The following is a 16,125-nucleotide window of genomic DNA, read 5'->3' on the forward strand; positions in this document are numbered from 1 at the left end:
CTTGAGTCTCATCTTAAGAAAGTATACATAACTTTCCATTAGTTATCTATTAATTAGATCTCTTCTAGCTTGTTCAGTTTTAAAACATCTTATTTTATATTCTTGGATGCTCATTCACGTTAATCTTTTTTCCTGTTCTTTCTTTTGGTTTATTATTTATATGTATTAAGGACTAATTTTAATTTGATAAGGTCCATTAATTATGTCATTTGATATTCACAATAAACCTATAAGTATCATTATTATCTTTATTTAACTAAAGACAAAATTAAGTTTTAATAAATAAGTAACTCATCTAAGTCCCATAGTATGTAAATAGCCATGTCATTACCAAAATCCAGGTCTGTGGGTCTGAAGTAAATCCTTTTAACTCTAATACATTCTGCTTTTGTCTCACCAGCATTATGTTTATTGGCTATTAATTTTTATTCCTTAAAGAAGTTCTTGATCATTTATCATTGTAAATAAGTTTCCCCTTTGAAATTTACAGTCAGAATGAATCTTTAACTTTAGTTAGTATATTTGCCTTTATACCAACATTTAAGCTACATTAGATAATGATATACATCAGAAATATTAAGAGAATTTTAATGTAATGATAGAATATATATTTTTGGTCACACCACTCTCCACATACAAATACATGATGAGATAAATTGAGTGGCTTTCATTAAAGTCGTTCATTCATTCATCCATTCATTCACTGAGGCAAATTCTTTGTCAAGGTCATTAAGAAAACAAACATACAAACGAACAAGAAAAGACTGAGAAACTATCAGAATCCTGGGGAGACTGAGGAGACATGATAACTAAAGGCAATGTGGTATCTTCGATTGCATCCTGAAACAGAAAAGAAGACATTAGTGGGAAAGCTGGCAAAATTCCAAATGAAGGCCTTTAACAGTATTACTAAGGCTTGTGGGTCAGTAATGGCCAAAGCACCAAGATATGTATTATTTAACATTAAGGGCAGCTGATCAGAAGGTGTACCAAAAGTCCCTCAACCATCTTTGCAGTCTTCATATATATTTCCAGCTCTTCAAAATAAAAATAAAGTTTAAAAAATGCTTTATTGAGTATCTATAATGTGCTCTCTGTTGGCAAGGAATAGTCAGGAGAAAAAAATAAGACAGCTCCTGCACTCAATGAATTATAGTAATTAGGTTAGTAGTTCTAACTGTAAAACAATAGGACATCCCTTTATAATGGTGTCCACAAAGAACAGATATGAAAAATGAAAGTAGACATCAATTCCACTTGCCTAAGAAAAAGAAAAATACATAGAGATCCAGAAAACCCTTCATAGATTTATCACATTATCTAATTTTGGGGGAGCCAACACAAATGGATGCTATTTGAAAGCCAATATTGCTTCCTATGCTAAGGATAACCTTAGAAACATATATGTGAACGAAATTCTTCTCCTCATGAATAACATGTAAAGTTTTAGATAGAAAGGTAGTTATATAGATAATAAACAGACATCAATATAATACATAAATGTAGATATAAAATTTTCCCTAACTATATTACTAAAATACTTTCATTAAAGTAATGGCATTCAATTTGTTTTATTTTAGACACTAATAGCATCTAATTAGCAAAAGATCTAAGAGAATAGTTTTAATATATTAACCATTTCAATTGGTAGTGAACAGTATGGATAACAATTCTCTATCAGTACAAGATTCTATACACTCTTTTAGTTAGATTGTAGAAATACTCAGTTTTTTCAAGAAACAAGAACCTTGACTTTTCTCATGCCTGTGTATAATACCATCTATCATATTTCAAATAGGAAATTTTTATCTTTTTCAAAAAATAATCTCTAGTAATCTCTACACCCACCATGGGGCTCGAACTCAGGACCCGGGATCAAGAGTCACATGCTCTATCGACTGAGCCAGCCAGACATCCTGGAAATTTTTATCTTAATACGCTTCCCAACTATTCAATTACGTTTGCTACGTTTAACAGAGTTATGAAAGCAAATGTAGTAATTGGTTTGATAAGAGGTTTATGTTAATGTTCGTAAACATAGTATACTTGAGAGAATAATTATAAACCAATTATAGGATCTACTTTTGTAACTAATCATTTAGAAACCCATTAACAGAAAGTTCTGTGAACAGATGAAATACTGTGCATGTCATTGTATGTTTGGGTACTATAAATATAGATTGGAAAGTCTTTGGGAAGGTTTAACTACATTTAAACCAACATTCTGCAGTCCATTTTCTATCAGTAAAATGCCTTGGAGTTTACACTTGTAGAGTTTCAAGAAATCCAGATGGACCACATTACCATTTGGCTTCTCTGAGCAGTATGAAAACATGACCTTGTTTCTCACAAAAGAATACAGTTTTATATTAGTGTTAAGTGCTGTAATATCTCTAAGCTTTTAACTTATTTTGACCTTCTCAAAACAGAATATTCCATTTTGTTGCCATTTGAGAATTGTTATGACTCAGGATGAAACGGGCCACTTAGCCAGTAGGTAACGGTATTATTTACAAACATACAATCAAGAGCATCATGATGCTATCTTAGGTGTGTAAAGTTCATTTTTGTTTTGATACAGCATCAGAAATATGTGGACTTTCATTTCTTTTCCTGGCAGTGGTAATAAATTTGGCTCAATCCATCAACATTGTGTCTCCTAGTCTTTCATGTGACCTGTGTCTTCCATTTACATTTCCTGTGTTGGAGTTCTCAGATACGGGAAGTCCAGTCACAGTGAAATAATAAAGTTTGGTTTTGGTGTACCAGCCTCTACTTTCCGTATATTTTGTCTCCCTTGCTTACTCACCTTTTAGATATTCTCTCAAGAAATGGTCTCAGGATAGGAACTGATGACTTCATTTACATTTCAGCATAACAAACAGCATGTCAGCTTTCCCCAGTGATATTTTCTTTTCTGGCAGTGGAAAAACGTATTTAAGAAAACCACTCTATGGAGCACCTGGGTGGCTCAGTCAGTGAAGCGTCCGACTTTGGCGCAGGTCATGATCTCGCAGTTCGTGAGTTTGAGCCCCACGTGGGGCTCTGTGCTGACAGCTCGGAGCCTGGAGCCTGCTTTGGATTCTGTGTCTCCCTCTTTCCCCTTCCCCACTTGTGCTCTGTCTGTCTCACTCTCCAAAATAAATAATCATTAAAAAATTAAAAAAAAAAAAAAAAAAGGACACAAAATGGGACCTCTATAAGAATGGCTGCAAATAGGCTTATTATGAGGTCTGCTTGGAAGGAAAGATAGACCTTTCCATTAACTTAACATGGGTGATATGTAAGAATGCTTACATCCAAGTTTGCCAGGAACTGATTCAGTTCACTCTGTTATCCTGGAATAATTAGTAATAGAGTCCCATGTCATTCTCAAAAATGTCCCAATTTAGATATTAAATTATATAGTCATTTAGCCATTTAAAAGGGCTATCATACAAAGGGACCCAGACTTTGCCTGCAACAGGATATAGTAAGGAACATATGCATGAAAAGACAGATTCATTAATGTGCATATTTTTTGAGTTTTTCTTTTTAAATATTTAGTAATCCTACAACCACTGATAATAAGTTACAGTACTTTTTTGTTTCTTTTTATTCTTTACTTATCTTTATCGCCTTAAGTGAAACAAAGGCAGGATTCAATGTCACACATCAGAAAAGGCAGAATCAGCATACATTTTCTGGTAAAAAATCCAATATCTGATATCTGTCTCAGATCTCTGTAGGTGAGATGTGTTATATAGAGAGGATTGCCAAAAAGACTGCCTTTGGCTCAAGATCCAAGCCCTGGTATAAAACTAAAACTTTTAGGTGCTCCAGCAAGACTGAAAAGCTTTATCTGTTCCAAAGAAATTGATGGATATCACATTTGTCATTAAAACAAAAAAATATATTTTTAAAAAGTGCAGATAGAAACATATAGAACTAATTAATAAAATCTTTGGAGGAGTGGAATGATTCAGAAAATCTATAATGTAATATACTTCCAAAACGTGCTATTTGGGCACTGGTCTAATTACATTGACAACATGCATCGTGGTTTTGCTGAAAATCTGTGAAACGGTCACCAAGCCAGCAGCTGATCTCCAAAGTCAGTTTAGATAACAGAATAGCGATGGAAAGTTCACACTATTGCACACTTTAGTTGGGTCAAATGTTTCAAAAGAGTCAGAGTACAGAGTGCGAGGCTATGACTCTGGTGTCCTTTCACTGAGTTTTTATCAGTTTTCAGATATTTCTCTTTACATGAATACAATTAATTACATAATGTGATCTCTCTCTCTCTCTCTCTCCCTCCCTGGGCGGGGATTATGATCTCACTGTGAAAGAGCAGACCTAGGCTGGCCGACACCATTTTGTTCTGTGTCCTCCATCTTGTTCTGTATCCTCCATCTTGAGTGACTATGTCCCTGACATGGCCGCAGAAAGAAATTCCCGCTCAAACCTCAGACCATGCCTCCTTCCCTTGAGTAACTTCCCAATCAAACCACACCCAGCAACCTGCGAAAGGGGACTCTGACCCTTCCCCAGCCAATCGGCTAAGGCCATGACCATTACCTCACCGACTACTCCTAGACCCCTATAAAACCTCTGTGCTTTTGAAACTCACTCTCTCTCTCTCTGGCATCTCACCGCTGCATCGGTGCAGGTAGGGGATTGAGCTCGAGCTAGCTCGAATAAAGGCTCTTTGCTTTTGCATCGGACTCGGCTCCCTGGTGGCCTTTGGGGATCACAAATTCTGGGCATAACAACAGTTCAGGAGGTTGAGCCTGCTGGGGCCGGGGGTGGGGGGGGGGCCGCCGAGAGAGAGAGAGAGAGAGAGAGAGAGAGAGAGAGATTTGTAACTGAGAAAAAAAATCAGGTAGAGAGAAAGATTTATTTCATTTTTGTTTAAACTTCATGACAAGGCAAGTCCCGAAAACATCGCAATAATTTTATAGGAAATAATATGCATACCTAAATAGAGCAATGGGGAAAAATGTATATTTCCATTTAGATCAACCTCAGAAATAAACATATCTCCACTAAAGTTTCTTAACTATGAAAATAAAAATAAGTTAAAAGTATTTTTCTATCTGTTGTTGATGACCCATTATAAATACAACTAAGTCATAAGCAGCAAAACTGAAACCCTCGACCCAGGTCTAGTGATTTATTTTTTTAAAATATCATTATTCAGTATATACGTAAAAATTGGAGCTTTTATATAAATGTCTAAATTTTTTAAAACCTCTGAATCCCTCTTGAGACAGGATGTGCTTTCTTCAATTTAAAATAATCTTTTGTACTTCTCACCGATTTTTTTTAAAGTTTATATATTTATTTTGAGAGGGAGGAAGCATGCACGTGGGGGAGGGGCAGAGAGAGAGAATCCCAAGCAGTCTTCATGCTGTCAGCGGGAGCCTGATACAGGGCCGGAACCTATAAGCCATGAGATCATGACCTGAGCTGAAATCAACAGCTGGAATATTTATTGATTGAGCCACCCAGACACCCCTACACAGCTCTTATACTTGACTTTTTTCATTTCCGTATAGATCTTCTGTACAGAATGAATACAGTCAGTTGGCACTTAGCACAGGGCCCTCCTTTACCGTATTGGCTAAAAAACATTAAAAAAAAAATTACTTTCCCATACTTTGTTGCAACTATAGAGGCTGGGAAACTTAAAGTGTACTTTCCCTTAGCTCCTAAGAACTAAATTCTGGATGTGACCTTGCTTCTAGCAACTGATAAACTCTGGTTAGTTTGGGAAGACAGAGGTGAGGTATTTCTGCTTCCAACAGTGTCCTTGGAGATGTGACTCTTTAGTAGCAGTTATACTGATGGCCCCAGCATTCCAGGTCCAGTAGCCTGCTGCCAAGAGGCAGTCATAGTGGCCTAGATGTTAGCAACGGGAACTTGCTGAGCCTGGGGTTTACAATTACAGGGCAAAACAGTGCTCTGACACCAGCTTCTCCATCATTCCATGATGGTGTAAGGGAGGATCTAATTTGCTACAATCTCTCTCTCTCTCTCTCTCTTGCTTGTAATAACTACAAAGATTTCTATTCCCTGTGCTGGCAGTATCCCTTTTAGGGATCCCTGTTCTATATTTAAAAACAAGTCACTCTTAGCAATGTTTATTTTGGGGGAATTGCTAGAATTATCGCTCTCACTTGTAGAAAGGTAAATGAAATTGATGTTCATTGTCCCATGAAAAAAATGGTCATGCTAGATGACCTGCACAGCTCCAGTATTCATTATAAAGTAAAGACAAATACTCTGAGTTGGAAGTAAGAGGTGTGAATGATCAAGAGACTTCAAAGAGTAAAAGGCAGGGGCACCTGGGTGGCTCAGTCGGTTATGCGGCTGACTTCAGCTCAAGTCATGATCTTGCAGCCCTTGGGTTCAAGGCCTGCATCAGGCTCTGCACTGATAGCTCAGAACCTGGATCCTGCTTCAGATTCTGTGTCCCTCTCTGCCCCTCCCCCACTCACCTTCTGTCTCTATCCCTCAAAAATGAATAAAAGTTAAAAAAAAAATTTTTTTTTTTTAAAGAGTAAAAGGTTTACCCGCCTAATGGATTTACAGAACTTAGACTGAAATGGGAAGAATGTCAAGCACCACCTTCCCCAGAGGGGAATTCACTGGGATAGAATTAAAAGTCTGTATTCAGGATTTAGATTGTTAATAGGAAGTCCCACCCCCAAGCAAAGACGCTGAGGCTAAATATCTGTACCTTGAATCCAACACAGACACTCTAACACTGGCATGCATGCTTTGGGAACAATGGCTAAGGACACAGGGGTCAAGAGACACTCAGAGTCCACTTCACGGTGTTGATATGCAAAGACTCCCTTAGAGCGGCCAATTCAGTGAAGATGGAGAGAGATATTAGCTTCCTGCTAATCTACCTGGTTGTGACTGGAGCCAGTCTTCACGTGACAATATTTTTTTTTTTAATTTTTTTCAACGTTTATTTATTTTTGGGACAGAGAGAGACAGAGCATGAACGGGCGAGGGGCAGAGAGAGAGGGAGACACAGAATCAGAAACAGGCTCCAGGCTCTGAGCCATCAGCCCAGAGCCCGACGCGGGGCTCGAACTCACGGACCGCGAGATCGTGACCTGGCTGAAGTCGGACGCTTAACCGACTGCGCCACCCAGGCGCCCCACGTGACAATATTTAAACCCTAAGCTGTGAAGTGATTCCCTGTTGGCTCCATTATGTTTTTTCCTGGAGAAGTAGGATCATTATTTTCTCTCACATTCTCTCCTTAGACATTGTGTCTATCAAATATATTTTTTAAGTTTATGTATTTATTTTGAGAGAAAGAGAGAGCAGGGGAGGGGCAGGGGGGGGGGGGGAGAGAGAATTCCAAGCAGCCTCTGCCCTGTCAGCGCAGAGCCAGATGTGGAGAATGAACTCATAAACCATGAGACCATGACCTGAGCCGAAACGAGAGCTGAACGCTTAACCGACGGAGCCATCCAGGCACCCCCAGAACTATCAAAGGTTTAGTGCTTTGGTTAAATACTTACATTTCCAGCAGCCTAATTCTAGTCTGTGTTACTTCTTTCAAACCACTGCAGGAGTCCCACGTCGGTCTCCTACCCACAGCGTCTTCCCAGGATTGCATACCTCTAGCAGATTAATCATCCCACTGCCAAAGGATTCCAATGAGGTTCCGTCATCCTCAAATACGAACACTGGCACTTTACAGTGTGGACTGGAAGTGTTTATGGAAAAGTATTTGCAACTAAAAAATGCATATGTCAAAAGCTATTTCCCCAAAAGAATTAATGATGCAAGAACCTCATTTTATTTCCAGTGTGCTGGCAGAAGTAACCAGTGATTTGTCTCCATAATTACAGTAGGAGATGCTGAAGCATAAAGCTCTTCACCCCACAAAGAGAAACACTTCATGTCATGTGGGGAAGAGTCAAGAGGGAAAAAGCTGCCGCCTGAGAGCATCACAGAGGGCAGGTCATGAAGCCAACCATTCTCTAGTTCCGGGTGCCCTGAGAAAGGGCAGTAGTTCAAGGGGACATCTTTGGTGATTTCCAGACACTCAAGCTTTCAGTAAAAAAACAGAGGCCTCTCTGATATATAAGACAGTGTCACATAGGGCAAACAACTAAGATTAAAGTTGCATTAAAGATGGGCACAATACAGCATAAATATAACACAAAATACAAGGAACTCGGCTCGTGAAGGAGAGATGCTATCCTCGCCCCAGGAGGGACTCAGTACATCTGTTTACATTGGGGGGCCTCGCTGGCAGGATACAATGGCACTCTGCGAAAATGGTGGCACAAGTTTTTCTGAGAAGTTACGTAATTTTTTTTAATGAAGTAATTTTTTTTTCATGTTTACTTATTCTTGAGAGAGAGAGAGAGAGAGAGGGAGGGAACAGGGGAGGGGCAGATAGAGACAAAGGGGACACAGAATCAGAAGCAGGCTCCAGGCTCCAAGCTGTCAGCAGAGAGCCTGCTGTGGGGCTCGAACTCACAAACTGCGAGACCATGACCTGAGCCAACGTCGGATGTTTAACTGACTGAGCCACCCAGGTGCCCTGACTCGAATATTAAATAATCAGCATGCAAAAAACACTGACGTAGACCAAAAATTTCACATAAATTTCATACAAGAGAATTAAAAAGCCTTTGTGTATTTGCTTTCCTAGCCATTATCCTCAAAGCCTACAAGGTGTTTTCCACACATTCAATACATTTACCTGTCTCAGTGCATTTGGTCCTGCTCATACCCCAACATCAAATCAGCATGTACTAGTTTATTCTGAAAATCAAATCATCTATTATTTGCCATTACGGGATTTGATACAGACAACAATAAATGGGACCTTCCTCTGCTGTCATATTCATAGGCTCATATTCAGGTGGGACAGAGAGAAATGGAAGCACACAATCGCCATATGATACAACGCATGCAACCACACAACACAGGCAAGGTGAAGGCTGAGATTCAGTCTTCTTGTGACAGATCAGCGAGTATGGCAGAACATATTCCATATGCTCCCATACATTTACAACAGTTTTTTGCACTCAGTTTGAGGTCATATGACTATGACTGCTCATGGACTGTACGTCACTTAAAAGAAAGTTTTCCTCCTCCCTCTCTTCCGCTTGGGTAATGACCAAGAAGGCCTTATGGACATTGCAGAGTCACAGACTAGAAGTAGCCAGAACTCTGAGTTTATTGGAAGGAGAGGTCTTATGCGGATTGCAAAATAAACTTTCTTCTTCTTCTTTTTTTTAATGTTTATTTATTTTTGAGACAGAGGGAGAGGGAGAGAGTGCAAGCGGGTGAGGGACAGAGTGAGAGTAAGTCAGAGGACTGGAATAAGGCTCCGTGCTGACAGCAGAGAGCAGGATGCAGGGCTCGAACTCAGGAAATGTGAGATCACGACCTGAGCTGAAGTCAGATGCTTAACCGACTGAGACACCCAGGCACCCGAGAAATAAATTTTGACTTGTCAAGCTACTGCAGTTTTAATGTGTTTATTATAGCATCTAAAATTTGTTATATTGGCCATATCAGAGAGAAATAATTTGCCTGGTCAACTTAGTTAAATATTACAGCGTGGCACCGGGAATATGCAATCGTATTCAGTTTTGACAAGAGACATAAACAGGAGTCATCAAGTACTAGGGTCATAGAAAATAGCATATGCATATATGAAAACATACAATTCTGAAACAATCTTCAATATTAGGTATTGCTAAAATATAAGATTTGATAGTCACATATCAATTGGCAGGATAAGGGAGATACATTTATTTCATACGCTAAAGAAAAAAAATTTTTCAAATCATCTGGTCAAAAATGAGGCACTGAAGGATTTTTATAGGGAGGAAAGACTATTGCCAAGTTTGTGTTTTTTTGTTTTTTTGGTTTTTTTTAAAGGTTCATCTGGTAGCAGAATGGAGAGTATTATAAAAGTAGTTCAACAGATAAGTTAAAAACCTCTTACATTAATCTGGGCAGAAAATAAGACCCTGAGCAAAAGCAGAGACACAAAAATAGCAAGTTTTAATCTAATGCTGATTAACAAAAAAGAAATTGAAGTGCTTAGGTAATTGATTATAGATAGGAGAGTTAGGGTGAAGGAAGAGTCAGAGTTTAGTTCCTAATGTCTGGCATATGGTTAATGGCACCACCAACTAAGAAGTTACATGAGAGAAAAGAGACTGGGAAAAGCAAAATAATGAGTGTATGACATACTGAGTTTGCAAACTTCCAGAAAACAGAAATATGAGTAAGAAAACTCAGCTAAAGTGGCTAGAAATACAGACTTCTCGCACAACATTGTGAACCTAGTAAATAGTACTTAGTTTTTCTTTCTTTTTTAAAAAAAAATATAACGTATTAAGGACAGGAAATCTGAGAACTAGACCAATGATTAGAAAAATATTATTGCTAATAAACTAGCAAAAAATTTGATAGCATTACGTTGAGAAGAAACATGCAAATGTCCTAAGAAGGCTTGAGATTTCCAAAGAATTTCTGAAGGAATGACAACCATGTCCTGGTTGACTGTCATCCAGTCTCCACAGTGGAATCCATTCGCGGAAGAACTGTTTCTACACATATCTAAGAAGGAACTAGGAAAGGACAGATCGTTATTCTCTGAAAAACAAGTAAAAGAAGGGAAAATGATGAAGCAGAGAGGATAGAGGAATTTAAAAAAAAAAAAAAACAAGCTTCTATGAAATCTTATGAAAATTTCTCCACTGCAATATTTGAGATGATTGATGGAACGGGAAAAAAAAGAAAGAAAGAAAATACAAGTTTGCTGACAAAGAGAGGAATTAGCTTCTACCCAACCTGCTGCAGTGACATTTCCCCAGCCCACACATGATGTATTTTATTATGCTATTTTCCAGGTAGGTGGGTCCTTCCTGGTGACACCTTCACTATTTACAAGGTTTAATGTCATACTGGTTGTCTAGAACTTGTTAACATTACTCAAGGTTTTCCCCAAGAGTGTTGCCATAGCAAATCTGTCAAAAGTACAGCCACAAAGTTTAAATAATCAGTATGACATTTTACAAATGAGTAAAAGCCAAGAGACTCAAAGTTCAGAAAATTTATCCTGAACTAACATTCTTAATTTTCTCAAAGCTTTCAAAGTAAAAGGGAAGACAAGAGCCCTTAAAACTGGTACAATTCTTGAAGTTGTCTCAGCAGAGTTCTCTGTAACTAATTACCTTTTAAAAATGACTTTTTTTTTTTTTTTTTTTTTGCAAAACTAATATAATTCTTTATAAGAAGCAGACTCTGAAGGCAGCCCTGTCAAATGGTCAAAAGCTTGGACCGCATATACCTGGCCTTGGTTGTTTTCCTGTGTGACCTTCGGAAGTTACTTAACTTTTCAATTTCCTCATCTGTGAAAAGATAATAAAAACACTCATTTACCCGTGGAAATCTGGTAGAAGTCAGTTAATGAATTAAAAAAAAGTTATTCTGAAAATTATAAAAACACTTCATAAAATCCAATTATCAGTTTACTTTCAGAGCTTTATTTTTTTTCTCAAGGGCATCTGCTCTAAACTAGATGCAGCATATGCATAATTAAACTGTTATGTTTCTTATGAGCAGCCAGATGTGTAAGCAAATGTTTGGAACTAAGCAAGCAGAGAATTTTTTTTTTAATGTATATTCTTCAAGACAAAAAAGACTATTCATCACAAAAGTAGCTATGAGAAATGAACAGTATGCTTCATGGTATCTATATTGAGAAACATTCATGATGAAACCAACGATCACTTTAACTGATTCTAAAAGCACACTTTTATATCTCTAGAATTGAAATACAGTTGATAATTGCTGGCATTTCATAGTTTACTGACAATGTTGTTTGGTTTTCTTTGTACCGGAAATAGCGTATCTTAGATCAGATGAAAATATGTACAAGCTTTGGGATCACGTTTTCAAAGCGCCTTCTTTGTGAAATTAAAGTGAAATCTACTCGATCAGCAAAATAAAGAGGTTTTCCTTTATTTTATAAATACACAAATTCAAGATCAGGGCTACAAAGAGCAACTGGGTGTTAGTTCATGCCTTTAAGAAGAGGAGCCAAGATGGAATTGGAAAGAAAATAGATTTAATGGGGGGAGAGATGAAAAGTGTATTTCAGGAGACTGATCCTGCTGCTAGGACGGTCGGGGATCAGGAGGCTAAGTCTCCTGAAGGCGAGGTTCCAAGTCCCACCCCAGCGGGCCTACTTTGGTGCCATGCCGGGTTCCATGACTGGCTGAGAGCTACCTGAGGTGAGCATGGCCTTGACACGACCATGGTGGCAGATCCAGAGGGCAGGAGGTAGGACCTTCTGTACACTGTGCTTTCTACCATCAGAAATATTAGCTGTGAATTTTCATGGCCAGCACACATGGTTTAGGCAATACAGCTCATGAGGAATGGAACAGCTTCCTTTCTATTATGAAATATTTTTACTTTTGTCATGAACAAGAAAAAAAATATTCCATTAGTAAGTTACGTTTTTGTATCACATATGAGTTTTTTCATTTCACAGATGTTAAAAGTTTACCAGCATGGAAAACCTACTAATTTAATCTTATAGAAGACAGCATGAAAAGTTCTCCATGTTTTCAGCATTCGCACTTGGGTACTTAATTGCATATTTTATCCATGACTCACAAATCTCTCATGTATTCATTAGCAGTGTTGTGAAAAGTGAAGAACACAGCTAAGGATTTGGGAACTTAATACTTGTCTTTTCTTTGCTCTGAATCAATCCCTTCCTTCCTTCCTTCCTTCCTTCCCTTTCTTCACCCTCTCTCTCTCTTTCCCCTCACTTTCTTTCTCTCTCTCTTTTTTTTAATTTTTGAAATGTTCATTCGTTTTTAAGAGAGAGAGACAGAGCATGAGCAGGGGAGGGAGAGAGAGACACACACACACACACACACACAGAATGGGAAGCACGCTCCAGGCTCTGAGCTGTCAGCACAGAACCGGATGCGAGGCTCAAACTCATGAACCAGGAGATCATGACCTGATCTGAAGTCGAATGCTTAACCGTCTGAGCCATCTAGGCACAGCTCTCTCTCTCCTAATGACCTCTGGCATATCATTCGGGCTTTCTCAGTTACAATTTCCTTATAGATAAAGTGAAAAATAGCATTCAAAAGAGTTAACCTGTGAAGATATGTTCAATTAATTGACTAAGTAATTTAGAGATAATTCTAAGTCATGACTAATAATACTAACGGAGTTTGGAATTCTCTAGGAAATGCTAAGTTGGACCAACTTCAGGGAACACACCAGGCTGATTCCGTTACTTTCAATTCAAGCCAGATCTGTGGTTTCTAAAGCAAACTTGAGTTATGATCATATTCTAAGGACTCATCCGCTGGTGGCATTGCCTACTAATAACACTGGATTTGTACAAACTGTTATGTTTCTGAAAGGGAAATATGCCTCTAATCTGTGGTTTCTAAAATATATGTATAAAATGTGAAATAACAGAAACTGATCCAAAGAACATGGTTTCTTATAGTTTCAAGATGGATATTTGAAAAAGCCCATTAATTCTTTCAAGGTAACTCTTGACTAAGGCTAAAAGAATATTGAGTAAAGAAACAGTAGAAAAGAGCTAAAAAGAATGAAGAGTTTGTAAAACAAGTTTCATTATGTCTCCGAATTCTGGTCTTAAGACTATATCTTTTGAACATATTTTCATAATTTATACTAAATTAGATAACATTGCAATAAGGCTATAAATAATATGAGTTTATATTTCCACTGAAATGTTTTGATTTGGCTTCACATAGCATATTGCATAAACTTATCTTTCTTGATAAACACTCTAAAATAATTTAAGTAAGGGGCGTCTGGGGGGGCTCCGTCTGTTAGGCGTCCCACTTCGGCTCAGGGCATGATCTCGCGGTTTCTGAGTTCGAGCCCCGCATCGGGCTCTGTGCTGACAGCTCAGAGCCTGGAGCCTGCTTCGGATTCTGTGTCTCCCCGTCTCTCGGCCACTTGCCTGCTCATGCTCTGTCTCTCTCTGTCTCTCAATAATAAATAAATGTTAAAAAAAATTAAAATAATTTAAATAAATTATATAATTGAATTGGCTTCATTAATTATAATCCCCATTGAAATAAATAGCAAATTTAGGGCCAGTTACCAACATGGTGACTGCATATTCTGAAAACTTCTTTTCCTTCTTGACAAAATTATAAATAAGATTGAGGAAATCCTCAGGTTCAATAAGGTGAAACTGAAATGTAAATATGTCTCCAAACACTTGAATCAAGAGCCATGGAAGTAAGGAGAGGTTAGATGTTTACCACTGAACAGTTATGATTTGTATGAAATTTATATTTTACTAGCTTTCTTGGGTATAATTTACGTATGAAAATCACCCTCTTAAGTATATACTTCCTTGAGTTTTGACAAATGTATTCAGAAGACAGTAAGAACACTCAGGATCTAGAACATTACTGTCACCCCAGCACTTTCCTCCTGTCCTTTTGCAGTGGTGCCCTTCCCCTACCCTCAGCCCCAGGCAAGTATTCATCTGCTTTCTCATCACTGTAGCTTTGCCTTTTCTAGAATTTCTTACAAATGGGATACAGATGGTGGCCGTTTGGGCTAGTTTGGTTCACTGTTAACATAATGCTACTAAAGCTAACTTGCATTGCCTAATAGCAATGTATACTGTCTATTTCCGAGGATTATTGCATTGTGAGGTACACCAAGATTTGTTTATTCTCCAGTTGATGGACAGTTGTGTTGTTTCCAGTTTTAGGTTATGAGCCCAAATGCAATGAACATTCAGTAGCAGTTCTTTGTGTGAACACATAGTTTCATTCCTCTTGAGTAAATAGCGAGCAGAAAGACTTTTAGGTTATATGACAATTGTACATTAACTTTAGAAGCAACAGATCAATGGCTTTCCAAAGTAGCGGTCTCCTATTGTAGGCCCACCAACGATGTATAAAATTGTCAGCGGCTTCATATCATCACCACACTTGGTATTACAGTCTTTTTGTAATTCTAGCAATTCGAGTGGGTTTGAAATGATCATTTGTGTTTTCCCAAGGAATACCGAACGATGGTCAGGATTTTTCATGTGCTTCTTTGCCATGTGAATGAGTATCCTTTATTTACGAAGGGTCTGGTCAAGTCATTTCCCCTTTCTAAATCAGTATTTTTTGTTCTTATTATATCTCTTTAAGTAGGAATTATACTCTGGATATATGTCTTTTACTACTTATATGTTTTATAGGTAATAATGTGAATGGCTTGCTTTTTGGTCTTATTATATTGAGTTCATTTCAAACAATAAAAGTCTTAATTTTATTGATTATCCTTGATTACCCTACTTATCAATTTTTAAAAAGCTTTTGATTTATGCTTTTTGTGTCATATTTAGGAAATCTTTGCCTAACCCAGAATAATAAATATGTTCACCCATTTTCTTCTAAAGAGCTCATATCTTTAGTTCTCACTTTTAAGTTCCATGATTCATTTCACTCTAAAAAATGTTTTGTATCTTCTCTGATTTTTTAGTACATAGATAACCAATTCTTCAAACAAAATTTATTAAAAAGATTATTTTTAGTAAACTCTTCATTTTATTTTAGAAGTTTTAGATTTACAAAAACAATGCACAGCACAGAAAGTCCTTGTATACCCCACACTCAGTTTTCCTTATTATTATTATTTTTTTTATTTATATATGAAATTTATTGTCAAATTGGTTTCCATACAACACCCAGTGCTCATCCCAAAAGGTGCCCTCCTCAATACCCATCACCCACCCTCTCCTCCCTCCCACCACCCATCAACCCTTAGTTTGTTCTCAGTTCTCAACAGTCTCTTATGCTTTGGCTGTCTCCCACTCTAACCTCTTTTTTTTTTTTTTTCCTTCCCCTCCCCCATGGGTTCCTGTTAAGTTTCTCAGGATCCACATAAGAGTGAAACCATATGGTATCTGTCTTTCTCTGTATGGCTTATTTCACTTAGCATCACACTCTCCAGTTCCATCCACGTTGCTACAAAAGGCCATATTTCATTTTTTCTCATTGCCACATAGTATTCCATAGTGTATATAAACCACAATTTCTTTATCCATTCATCAGTTGATGGACA

This window comes from Herpailurus yagouaroundi, unplaced genomic scaffold (genome assembly GCF_014898765.1).
Source record: "Herpailurus yagouaroundi ecotype Mexico unplaced genomic scaffold, PumYag 100, whole genome shotgun sequence".
NCBI lineage: Eukaryota > Metazoa > Chordata > Mammalia > Carnivora > Felidae > Herpailurus > Herpailurus yagouaroundi.